General features: G+C 39.6%; 1 protein-coding gene across 1 annotated transcript in view; it reads right to left on the bottom strand.

Moving 5' to 3' along the window:
* Positions 1-12,565, bottom strand: part of LOC128866525 (uncharacterized) — a 118,149-nt gene that overhangs the window by 35,037 nt on the left and 70,547 nt on the right. The gene's annotated exons all lie outside the window — the stretch shown is intronic.

The raw sequence follows: 12,565 nt of genomic DNA, 5'->3' as shown, positions 1-12,565 counted from the left end.
GCAAACCATTAAGATTGTAACACTCAGATAACCAGTTATATAATGTCATTATGTTCGACATCCAATAGCAAAAAACTCCTAATCAAGATCTCATTACATATTTAGCTGCAACTGCATTGCACTTGCAACCGATATAGCGGAACGCAACAAATACTGCTTTAAATGTATATCAAACACACGGCAAGTAAGTTGAAAACATTGATTCTAATAGCAATAAAATAAATCAAACTTTTGAAAGGAAGTAAAACTTTGTGCATTTAAACACAAAAAAAAAAAAAATAAAAAAACTATATAATATCTATTTTGTTACTAAGAATTTCCTAACCTGGTAGCAGATCGAATGTTTTTGATAAATTGGCGCAACGCAACACATGATACGAAGCACAGCTGCAGCGGATGTGGCAATGACAACGACAGCTATTGCAAGTTGCAACACACCAACAATAAGTGGCATGTGAAATTACAATGCGAAAATGGCGAATTGCTATAGCGTGGCATATCGCAGGACAACAAACATTTTGACGCTTGCATGTTCACATGCCATTTCACACGCTACGGAAGGAAGCTAAAGGGGCTTATGGGAACGAAAGCTTGTTCATATATACACAAACACATATGTGTGTATATATAGGGTGCAGATGTTGGTTGAGATCCGTGACCTAGATGAAATCACAACCAAGGAGGACATAGGTGAGGCTATACGAACGCAAGTAAACGAGCTTAACCTATTTAGTGAAAACGCAATAAAAAGCGTTAGAGCGGCGTATGCAGGCACGCAAACAGCAGTGATAAGCCTACCAGCACTGGACGCAAGGCGACTGCTTGAGAAGCAAAAATTGAAAATCGGCTGGGCAGTATGCCGAATAAGAGAAAAGCCTGACTTGAGGAGATGCTACAGATGCCTGGAGTATGGACACCTAGCGAGGGCATGCAAAAACGAAGACGACAGAAGCCAGAACTGTCTCAAATGTGGAGAAAAGGGACACCAAGCGAAAGTATGCGAGAAAAAGCCCTTCTGCGGAGCTTGTAAAAGAAATGGACGGGAGGACACAAGCCATCAGATTGGAAGCAGAAAATGCCCCCTGTATCAAGCGGCGTATATTAAAACCAAAAAATGAGGATTGAGCAGATCAATCTAAACCATTGCGAGGCTGCACAAGAGCTCTTAAAACAAAGGGTATATGAAAATAAGGTGGATGTTGTGCTCGTCAGCGACCAGCATAAAAATCTAAACGCCAGAACGTGGGTCTCGGATAGGAAAAGTAAAGCTGCTATTTGGGCCTGTGGAGGAAATACCCTGCAGGACAAACCGCACACCCACAGTGATTACTATACCCGAGCAAAAATACGTGGCATATATTTCTACAGTTGCTACGCGCCACCGAAACTGACGCAAGCAGAGTTCGAAAACTTACTGGATGAACTTGTGCAAAACGCTCGTGGTACCACACCAAACGTGATTGCGGGTGATTTCAATGCGTGGGCCCTGGAATGGGGTAGCAGATATACCAATAAAAGGGGAGATGCCTTGATTAAGGCATTCTCACTGCTTGATGCGGTTCTGCTAAACACTGGGGGAAAAAACACCTTCGAAGTGAATGGTCGTGCATCAATAATCGACATCACCTACGCCAGCAGGGCTCTAATACGATCAGCAAGCTGGAAAGTGAATGATTTTTACACAGGCAGTGACCACCTTGCCATTACGGTGGACTTTTCGCATGGAAAAGAAACCGTACAGAAAAAACAGAATAAGGGTTGGAGGGTGGAGACACTTGATGAAGAAATGTTCCAAATCATGCTAGAAAAGAACCCAACTAGCACCAACGATGTGGAACTACAGGCGGAACTGCTAGTAAAATATGTTGGCAGAGCTTGCGATGCCGCTATGAGCAGGAAAACACAGAGCGCTCCCAGAAAGCCTGTATACTGGTGGAACGAGGAGATCAGCACCCTAAGAAGCGAATGCAAAAAAGCAAGGCGCCTTTCCCAAAGGAGCTATGGGTTGGCAGAACACTTCAGGCTCCGCGAGAACTATAAAAAGAAGCGGAAAGAATTAAAGAAAGCCATTAAAAGCAGCAAGGCAGCTAGCTTTAAAGAACTGTGCCAGAATGTGGACGAAAACCCGTGGGGTGATGGCTACAAACTCGTTATGGCCAAGGTCAAAGGAGGTAGAGGACAGGCGCCGACTTGCCCCATTCTTTTGGAAAAGATTGTACAGACACTCTTTCCAAAGCAAGACATGCAACCAAGCCAGACCCAGTGCCACGCAGCAGAAAATAGTGTCACAATCAGTGAAGCAGAGGTGATTTTGGCAACGGAAAGTTTCGGCAATGCTAAGGCTCCAGGACCTGACGGAATTCCGAACAAGGCGCTGAAGATCGCTATCAGGCGCAACACAAAGCCATTTGCAGAACACTTCACCAAGTGTATAAATGAAGGCACGTTTCCGAAAGTATGGAAGAAACAACAACTGGTCCTACTTCAGAAACCAAATAAGCCAGCGGGTGACCCAAGTTCTTATCGGCCACTCTGCATGATAGATACTATGGGTAAAATCTTGGAGAAACTAATCTGCTCACGCCTGGAACAGCACCTGGAGAAAGCGCCGGCTGAGCTATCCGAACATCAGTTTGGTTTCCGAAAAGGTCGTTCAACCATCGATGCCGTCAGGAGGGTGACAAACATTGCAAGTAAGGCTATTGAGGGTGACAGGTGGATGCATGGTGATAAAGAATACTGTGCAGTTATCACTCTGGATGTCAAGAACGCCTTCAACTCGGCATACTGGCCACATATTATAAAGGCTCTTGAAGGGAAAAAAACCCCAGCATACTTAGTACGGGTTATAAACAGTTACCTGTCGGAAAGAGTACTTCTGTACAATACAGATGAAGGCCCTAAGAGATATGCAGTGACGGGCGGAGTACCGCAGGGATCTGTGCTGGGCCCGATCCTATGGAATGTACTATATGATGGGGTACTGCAACTTCCAATGCCGAGGGAAGTGCAAATAATAGGATACGCAGACGACATTGCGTTAACCATAGTCGCCAAAACAATCCCTCAGATTCAGAGTATCTGCAGCGAGGCCACAACGAAGGTCAAACAATGGCTAACGGCGGTTAAACTACAGCTAGCAGGGCAAAAAACAGAAGCAGTTCTCATTACGAGTAGAAAAAAGTTAGAAACGACCACACTAAACATTGATGGGTTTAACGTCACAACACAAGCGGCACTACGATATTTGGGTGTAATGATCGATGCTCGACTAAGCTTCAAGGAGCACATTAAAAAAGCATGCGGAAAGGCAGCCATGGTGACGGCGGCACTGTCAAGAATCATGGCCAACATCGGTGGTCCCACTCAGAGTAGAAGAGCGCTCCTGGCTAAAGTTACCCAGTCTACACTCATGTATGCAGCACCCATATGGGGTAAAGCCCTGATACAGAAAACATACGCGAAGAAGGCGGAAATAGTTTTTAGACTTATTTCCCTTAGAGTTGCCTGTGCCTTCAGGACAGTGTCGTTTGAAGCAGTATGTGTCATATCGGGTATCATGCCACCAGATATAATGGCCTCTGAACTGGGTAGAGTGTACGACAAAGCCAAAAGCCTAAACAGGAGATTAACGGCGGAAGAGCGTAAAGAAGAAAGACTGGGGAGCATAACTGAGTGGCAAAATCGCTGGGACCTAGCGACAAAAGGAAGATGGACGCATAAGCTTATCAGAAGCGTACAGGCTTGGGTTGAGAGAGGACATGGTGACACAGATTACTACCTCACACAGTTCCTGACGGGGCATGGATGCTATAGAGAGTATCTCCAAAGACTCGGCCACGAGGACGCAGCTGACTGCTCGCTCTGCGGCAACGGTAGTGAGAACGTGGAACATGTGTTCTTCTCCTGCCCGAGATACGCATCTGAAAGAATGTGCATTGAAGAAATAATAAAAGAAAAAATAACCCCAGGAAACATTGTAGATCACATGCTGCGGTCGAAGTTGGTGTGGGCCAAGATGAGAGAATGGTCCGCAAATGCGTTACAGGAACTGCGAAAAAAGGAATGGGAACGCAGTAAAGAAAGAAGTCAAAGAAATAATGAAGGGTAGACGGAGAGAGAGATATAAGTGAAGAGCCATAATGGCTAGCTTGGCCCTGCGATGCAATGCTTAAACGGCGGTACCGCAGGGCAAACTAAAGCTACAGAAGTCGGAGTTAGGGTTTAGTACGTAGGTGTACTGTTTCGCAAGTCCAGTTTAGTAGTAATACTGACTGTGCGTGGTCCCGAATGAGGTGCACCCTTAGCGATCAGTATGAATCGTGCATGCCATCAATATTGACGGTATCTATGTAAGATTCCCCCTTCGGATAAAAAAAAAAAAAAAAAAAAAAAAAAAAAAAAAGGGTGCAGTGAAATGAGAAATGAGGGGGACTACACTGACAAGCATTTCCTGAGAGGCAACTGGCGCACAGTGGTAAGTTGGAGCGCCTTGAGGGAGAAGGAATAAAAATTAGAAAAGATCAAGTTTTTATGTCGTAGTATAAAAGGCCTTTCAAAAGCGTGTTTATTTTTTTATTTTTTCCTACTAATTGTTTTCGATATAACTTTTTCCGAACTTTCCGTAAAAAATCAAAAAATTAGTTTTGTCCTAGAATTAAAAAAAAATTTTGTTTTTTTTTCATTTCGAAATTTTAGTAATTTTTTGGCAAAAGAAATGTTTAAATGTTTATTTTAAATCGCATAGAAGTTTTTGGGGAGCTCTTCCGCTACGGCGCGGGTCAATTCAGATCCACATATATTTACAACACACCACTTGGTTTGTTCTAACATCTTCATTTGGTAGGAAGAATGAACATCTAGTTCACTTAAATGACACATCGCTGCGCTATTAGCGTATATGGATGATTTGTTCCCTTGAGAACTTGTGGTCTACTCCTGGATGGACCTCGCATCAACACAACGAACGCTGGGCTAGTGTAAAGTTGAGAGATCCTTCTGGCCACGGGTAGGTCGGGAGCGCTCGAGGGAACTTTTAAGTCTAACAAAGCCGCAGCTCTCGAATTTGGTAGGTATCCTTACCGGACATTATTCGTTAAGTGCCCATGCGGGGATACTTGAGATTGCTTCAAGTCCTTTCTGCAGAAGTTGTCTAGAGGATGAGATGGAATAATTTCAGCATCTTTTTCTCAACTGCCCTACTCTAGTCAAGTAAAGATTTAGAATTTCATCAGTGGCTTGAAGCGGCTAATACAAAAGTAATTAGCCACTGTTGGTCGTCATCTTCTAGTCCAAAGTCCCTTCTTTCTTTTTCTATCTGTTTGATTATTTTCCTTCCAAAAGCTTAGAAATATCATTTTCCGTGTTAGTTATATCTATCAAAGGGTTGATATTGCTCTATATTACCCGTAGCTATGTCACCAAAATATTCCTTCTTCTAGCAGAACACCGAGATTTCCCTTATACAATAACATGAATCCACCTTTTTAGTCCTTTCTGATCGTTAACCTATTTAGGTACAGCACATTTTTATGACAGCTAGTCGTTGTTCGCTATTCTAGCACTGCGATAAAATCTCGTTTAGCTGACAGCCTGAGTAGACTGTACTTAAAAAGGTGTTGCCAGCTTTTTGTTGTATGCATTGGAAAGAAAATAGTAAAGGAAGAAATTTTAAGGTTTGTCTTGGCTATGGAAAGAAAAGAAATATAGGAAAACTAAGAAAAAAATTATAGACTCTTCCCAAGGAAGTATTCAAAAATAATATTTCATCTAACGAATTTAAACACTTCTCCGGCCGTTTCTTTTTTTCATATTACTAAAATATTCAGAGGCTCACCACCTAAGTGAGTGAGTCTTCATTCGCAGAGGATGTGCTCTGGTGTTTCCCGAAACAGCTCTCAAAAACGACAGACACTAATTTCTACCCATCCTGTTCTCCTGGAATGATAACAAAACTACAATGTTCCGAACAGTATATAATGAGAGTTCGTAAGGCCTCTCTGTCCAGATTTAGAAGCCTACGTGATACTTCTCTAGAAGCGAGGATCAATTGTTTTACTGCCTCTGTCCGGGACTTACCATCCAGTGTCGTATGAATTCCGAGTTCTTCCAATCGTTGACAAATTCCTTTATTTGGGCTTTGGTAATCCCGCCACCGTGGCCGAATGGGTTGGTGAGTGGGATTGCGTGGGTTCCAATCTCCGGGCAAGAAACAGCAAAATGGTAGAACAAGTTTGTTCTAATAGCGGTCGTCCCTCGGCAGGCAATGGCAAACCACCGAATGTATTTCTGCCATGAAAAGATCCTCATAAAAGCCATTTGCCATTCAGAATCGGCTTACAACTGTAGGACCCTTGATTTGTGGACCAATATCAAAATGAACACCACAAATAGGGGGAGGAGCTCGTCTAAACATCTAACAAAAGTGTACGTACCAATTATTTATTTATTTAAACCCGCGTAAGGGTTCATTTTTGATGTAGCGCCTAATGTCGCTAGGCAGTCGGCCTATTCCTTGTCGTCAAGGCCTTCATGTTCTGGTATTCAGCCCAGTAAAGCAATGTTCCTTGCTCCTAGGATATTTATTCCACAGCAGTTTAGATACTACTGTATGAGACTGCAGGGCACATAACACAACCCGGCTGTCTGACAAGATATGGATGCGCTTCGAAGTAGTACCACTTCGCAATGTGGTGAAAAGATGTTCACAGGTGTATGGCGAATATTAGACTGTTAACCGGCTCTCAGCGAATTCGATAGAATCGGCTGATAAGCTGACGAAACAAAGGTTGTGTTTTCTAAAAAACTGAGATTGTGTTGCTGATATACGAAATAAGGAAATACAGTGTCTGCTTATAAGGAGCAATGTAATATAAACAAATCTATCAAACCTTCACTCATGTTGCTTCGTTGCTATCTGAACAACGACTGTTTGGCCGTGTGTGTGAATACGTGTGAAACGAGCGGACAGAAATCGGCTGGCGAGGGCCTTGTGAGGTGGCAGGCGAAGTAGCTTGCACAATTCACCATAGCTAATGGCCAAGCCTGGTAAATGCATCATCCTTGATTTCGTAGGCATTCTCTGCCGCAAATCTCTATGGCACGCAAAGATGATATAACTATGTATTAACAGGTTTGCTATTTAGCTATGGGGAAACAGAAAATTGTGAGGGGAACTTTGGCTGCAACGTCATTTGGGGTTACGGCAGTCGAATTCTGCACGATCATTTCACATGTATTCACACTCTTGTTCAAACAGTCGTTGCTCAGATAGCAACGAAGCAGTTTGATAGATTTGTTTTCGTATATCACTAACACAATGTTAGTACCAGCCGAAATCTGCACGATAATTTTGTACACATTCACAAACTCCTCGTCGTTGTTCAGACGGCAACGAAGTATCATTGATTGATTTTTTTCGTATATCACCAACACAATCTCAGTTTTTTGTGAGCACACCTCATGCGACGTTACTGCATCAGCTGTTTCTGTCCAATTCTCTCAGAGCCGCATAACGGTATATGAAAGAGCTGACCTTTGAAATCTTTTCACCATATATGACATATATATATATAATATATATATATGTATCGCGTGTTTAATATAATTCACCACTGTTTAAAAAAACTTTCCGCTTGTCAGTCGTCATACCAAAAATAGTAGGGGAGGTTTCAACTGACAAAATTTGTGACAAGGCAGCACCACACAGGCAACAGCGTCAGTGTTTAGAGAATCGGGCAGTTAAACTTGCTTCACCGCATGCTGCGTCTCTTAAGTAAAGCACTTTAAATAAAATTTTATCTTAACGTAAGTGCATAAACAATGCTGAAGGTCAGTTGGTTCAAGCCTCATAAATATCATACCAAAATGGAAGTTAATTCTTTTTTACTGGAAGTAAAACTCACAAATTTAATAAGGATTTCAAATTTTCTCTATCTGACCAAAGTCATATTAGTTTTTGGAGTATGCATTATGTTTCCTTTAATTTGGAGGTCAAGTGTAAATTATTTTATACCGTGTTCTTTAAACAACAGGCGGAACAAACAACCTTTTTTAAACAAAATGTGTATGCCTATGATTTGCACACACAAAAAAATTAGATACCAAGGCAGAAAATATTGTTTGTTTTTAGCTGCATGAGAACAATCGATATCAATATTGAAAAAATAAAAATAAACTTGTTCGCGAACTCATAGAGCGAAGTGTTGAAGCAGACGCTGAAATGTCGATTTTTCGTCGTTCTCCGCTTGTTAGCCTTTATGCATCGACTACGTGAAAAATTTATATGAAGATCTTGGCTTACGTGCCTATAAAGTAGAGATCGTTCAAGAGTTGACTCAACTTACATTCATTTGCTTTCATTATTCAGAATAGTTGGAAAAAGTAGTCAAAAATTGGACTGATCGAATGGACCACGAAACGCATAGTCGCGACAAACATACCCTATGATCTGAAAGTACCGGGAATGTTTAAATAAACCAAAACAGATTTAAATTTCAGGCAAATTTATTTTATCTTCTTCAAAATATGACCCGTCTGAAGCAGCACACATGTGCCAACGCTTAACCCAGTCCTCCATGAACCCCTGGTAGGCCGACGAAGGGATGGCCTTCAGCTCCTTCGTTGCATTCTCTTTGATCCTCTCTATCGACTGAAATATCCTTCCACGAAGTGAAAGGAAACAAACAGAAGTCGCTCGGGGTCATATCAGGTGAATACGGCACTTGCACGATTGTATTTACTTAGTGCTTGGTCAAATAATCCAGCACAATTTAGCCTCAGTACAATGGCGCGTTATCATCATGCAAAATCCAAGAATTGTTGTCCCACATTTCCGGCCGGTCAGGCACACACCAATGATCCGATGGCGCTAAAAAAGGACAGATGTGTAATTAAGAACGTAAGAAAAAAATATGGCCCGGTTCGCACCTGCGTGGTTCGTTTAAATTACACATTCCCGGTACTTTCTGATCATAGGGTATGCTGGATAGCATTTTCATAAAATAAATACCAGATTATAATAAAAAGAAATTCATTCCACCCATATTTCTGTTTTGTATTATTAGTTCAATTTCTCAAGCTCTGAAGAAAACACCTTTTACGGTTTCTGTTGAACCCAGCGCTTTTGTAGTGGTTCAATAATTTTCTCTATATTTTTTCTTTCTTTTATTTCTTGATAAAATATACATATAGATGACATTCCCAATTGAAAATAAAAAGCTATTTAAGAAAAATATAATTGGCGTTTACACACTTTTTGGGAGCTTGGTCGAGCTCCTTCTCCTGTCTGTGGTATAAGGCTTGCTATTTTATTCACATGGAGGGACCTACAACTTTAAGACGCTTCTGAATGGCAGATGATTTTTTGTTTTTTTTTTTGAGGAGCTTTTTTATGGCAGAAATACTCTTGAAGGTTTGCCGCTGCCTGCCGAGGAGCAACGCTATTTGAAAAAACTCCTTCCATCAATTGGTGTCTCGCATACGGGGTTTCAACCTTGCGCAACCAACGTATTCGGCCACTGAAGCCACTAACATGCATACGTATTATATATTCTAAATGACAAATCAGGCTTTAAATGTAACTTTTTAGGTCTACCTCCGATCATGTGCTAGATCCAAGCAAACTCTTAAGCTTTCCCTAGTCAAGTTCATGTACTCATCACAATCTGTTGAACAGCGTCGTGCTATAGTTCAAATAATTATTTCAGTATTCTTTTAGGCAATGTATGCAGCGCTAGAGATAAGCGAGAAAGCTTTTCTTGAGTCAAATTGCAAGGGTTGCGCAGTCTTGCACAAAAATGGCTATGTTCATTATATCTTGAATAAAAAATAGCAGCGATCTTCTTGAGCATTAATGATTAAAATTAATTAAAACGAAAATTATTTTTGATATTCACATGGAATAATGCCAATTTTTTCTCAGTAGTTTCTTGAGGTTTGCTCGCCGCTCCTTTGTTTGAGAAAGAATTTCGCTATTAGGGGTTTTCAGGAAACTGGTATGTTAAGTGAAATAGCTTGCCAATCGTATACTTCTTTACGATAGCAAAATTTAAGCAACCTTGTCGTTTGGAATGTCCAAAATAAGCTTTCACTTAATATAAAAAAACGGTTTCATGTCACCTTTTCAAAAACTCTGTTTTTATTCCTTCCTCTTATACTTTATCAAATGTTGTTCTGCCCAAAGTTAAAGAATTTTCTGCTCTGGGCGTATCACGTGACCTTGGTTTTACATGCGTTAGTCATATTAGTTAGATATCGCCAAAGGCTTATGCCAATTTAGCATTTCTGAGGGCAATGCGAGGAACTTTAAGGAGGTATTCTAGTCTAGAAATTTGAAAAAATTGAAAATTTTTTTTTTTTCAAAATTCGATAGTTTAAGTATTCAAAAATATCTCCTTAAAAGGATTTTTATTATTTTCGAAGTTACAACTATTTTAGTGACGCGATAGCTAGACTGGTTTGAGCGGACGGTGAACTTTAAACGTGTTTTTTCTCGAAACTACTTCTTTCGATATGGTCGGCCCGATATCTCAAGTTCTAATCAACCAATTTGCTTGAAATTTATCATGAATATTCTTTGAATATATCTCTATCGGATGAAGTACGAAAAACTGGAATTTAAAATTTTTTATTATGTATAAACAATTCGAGAAAGCTTAAAAATTAGGGAAAAATCGAGCTCAATTTTTGAGTAGCCGCCATTTAATGAAAAAAATTGTTTCCCTTTTTTTCTGCGACATACGATAATGACATTCATATTAATTAAGAATTTGTAATCGCTTTTTTTTCAGATGACCACAAGGGTAGAAATCGTGACGACGAGGACACGCCTTTTGTTTTCCCCTTCCACTTCAAGGACGCATAATTCCTTTAATTTTTTTGTTTTTTTAATTCATTTTGTGTGCTCTTAATATATAAATAAATAAATGATAAAAAAATGGATAGTAAAAATATCAATAGCTTTTTTTTATTCACCGTCAAAAAATGATCGAAGTTCGGTCCTTAATGACCCCTACACCAGAAACATTTTAAATAACTCCTTAGTTCTTTCTAAGCTCGAATATGCAACTTTGATTTCGACTACTATTTATGTCTGTTACTCAAATAGAGTTGAAAGTAGTCAACGAAATTTTATTCGATGCGCTCTGCAACCTTTTCTTTTATCTGATCCACCACCACCCTACAGGGCTCCGTGCATGCTAATACATCTGGAGTTCTTGCCAGTAGACGTACCCTTCAGACTTTGACGTTTATTTTCGTTCTTATTGTGGCTCTGTTAATTGTAACGACATCCCTGAACAGATTGCTCTCAGTGCTCCTCACAAAATTTTACGATTTTACTATCCATTTAACATCAAAACCGTCAAATCAAACTACTAATATATAATTTATCGAGAGAACTCTTACTGCGTTAAATAGTATCTACAGACTACTCGACCTAAATTTTGCTATCCCAAGCACTCTTTTCCATTCGAGAAATGCGCCACTATTCTAAGGTTCTTGTCATCATAGACTTAACTAAATAAATGAAATGAAATAAAACACTTAGCAATTTTGCAAGTGTCAGTACTGCACCAGCGGCTCTCATGAGCTTTATTAATGGAAACCTTTTGTATCCGACTGTTCTCGCTGTGCTTGGCTTTGAATGGTTGAATAATAGTCCAAATGGAGTTTGAGTGCGGATAAGCTCTTCTTAAATAAACTCATACTCGCACAACTTATACTCACCAAATTTCCTACCTACATTCGTATATGTACAGGTATATGTTTATTGTCTCTTTATCCCCACGACACGTATAGAAAAATCATCCATTTAAAGAAGAAGAATGTCTACCAGATGTGCAAGTGAAGTGTAAATAAACAAAAGAAAGGTATATTCTAACAAAAAGTGTACTCTACAGGAAAAGATGTCGTGATGCGATTACAAAACACTTTTAATTCAGTTCAAACGTTTACATATATTAATAATTCAAGTGTTTTTATCTTACACAATTTTCTAAGTGTATTCGTGTAACTAAATTAATTCATTTTGCACATACAATATTTTGCACTTAGCGGCTAAAATGATATATTTCATAGATGTAATTGCGTAAATTCAAATATTTTTAAAGATTTCTCTCAAATGTTGGCTACAACTTTTGCATATACATAAATCCGATTGGTGTGTGTTAAATTTTGGAAAAAAAGAATTTATTATAAAATCTTATTTTATTAATATTGTAATGGGTATAAGATAGTTAGCTAGAGTAGTGCTTTGGCTACTACAGTACGTATATGAAATTAGCTACACTCGTTACAGCAGCATACATCACAAGAACTATTACAGTTGGTTTCACAATCTCAGTAAGTGGGTATAAACGAATACAGGGGTTTTTTTATAATTAATACTTTGTTTACAATTTGAAACTTTTGCTTGCGCATACAATACAACTACTAATATATGATTTAGATTTAGTTTTTTTTTTTTTAATATCTCAAAAAGGACAAGCAACATCTTTAAACGCTAAACTACTTAATGTCTCAGTAAATGAATAGTTGTGATAAGAAGTTCAATGTGACTACAAAC

The sequence above is a fragment of the Anastrepha ludens genome, chromosome 6, assembly GCF_028408465.1.
Source record: "Anastrepha ludens isolate Willacy chromosome 6, idAnaLude1.1, whole genome shotgun sequence".
In the NCBI taxonomy this organism is placed as follows: domain Eukaryota; kingdom Metazoa; phylum Arthropoda; class Insecta; order Diptera; family Tephritidae; genus Anastrepha; species Anastrepha ludens.
This window is presented reverse-complemented; position numbering and strand designations above follow the sequence as displayed.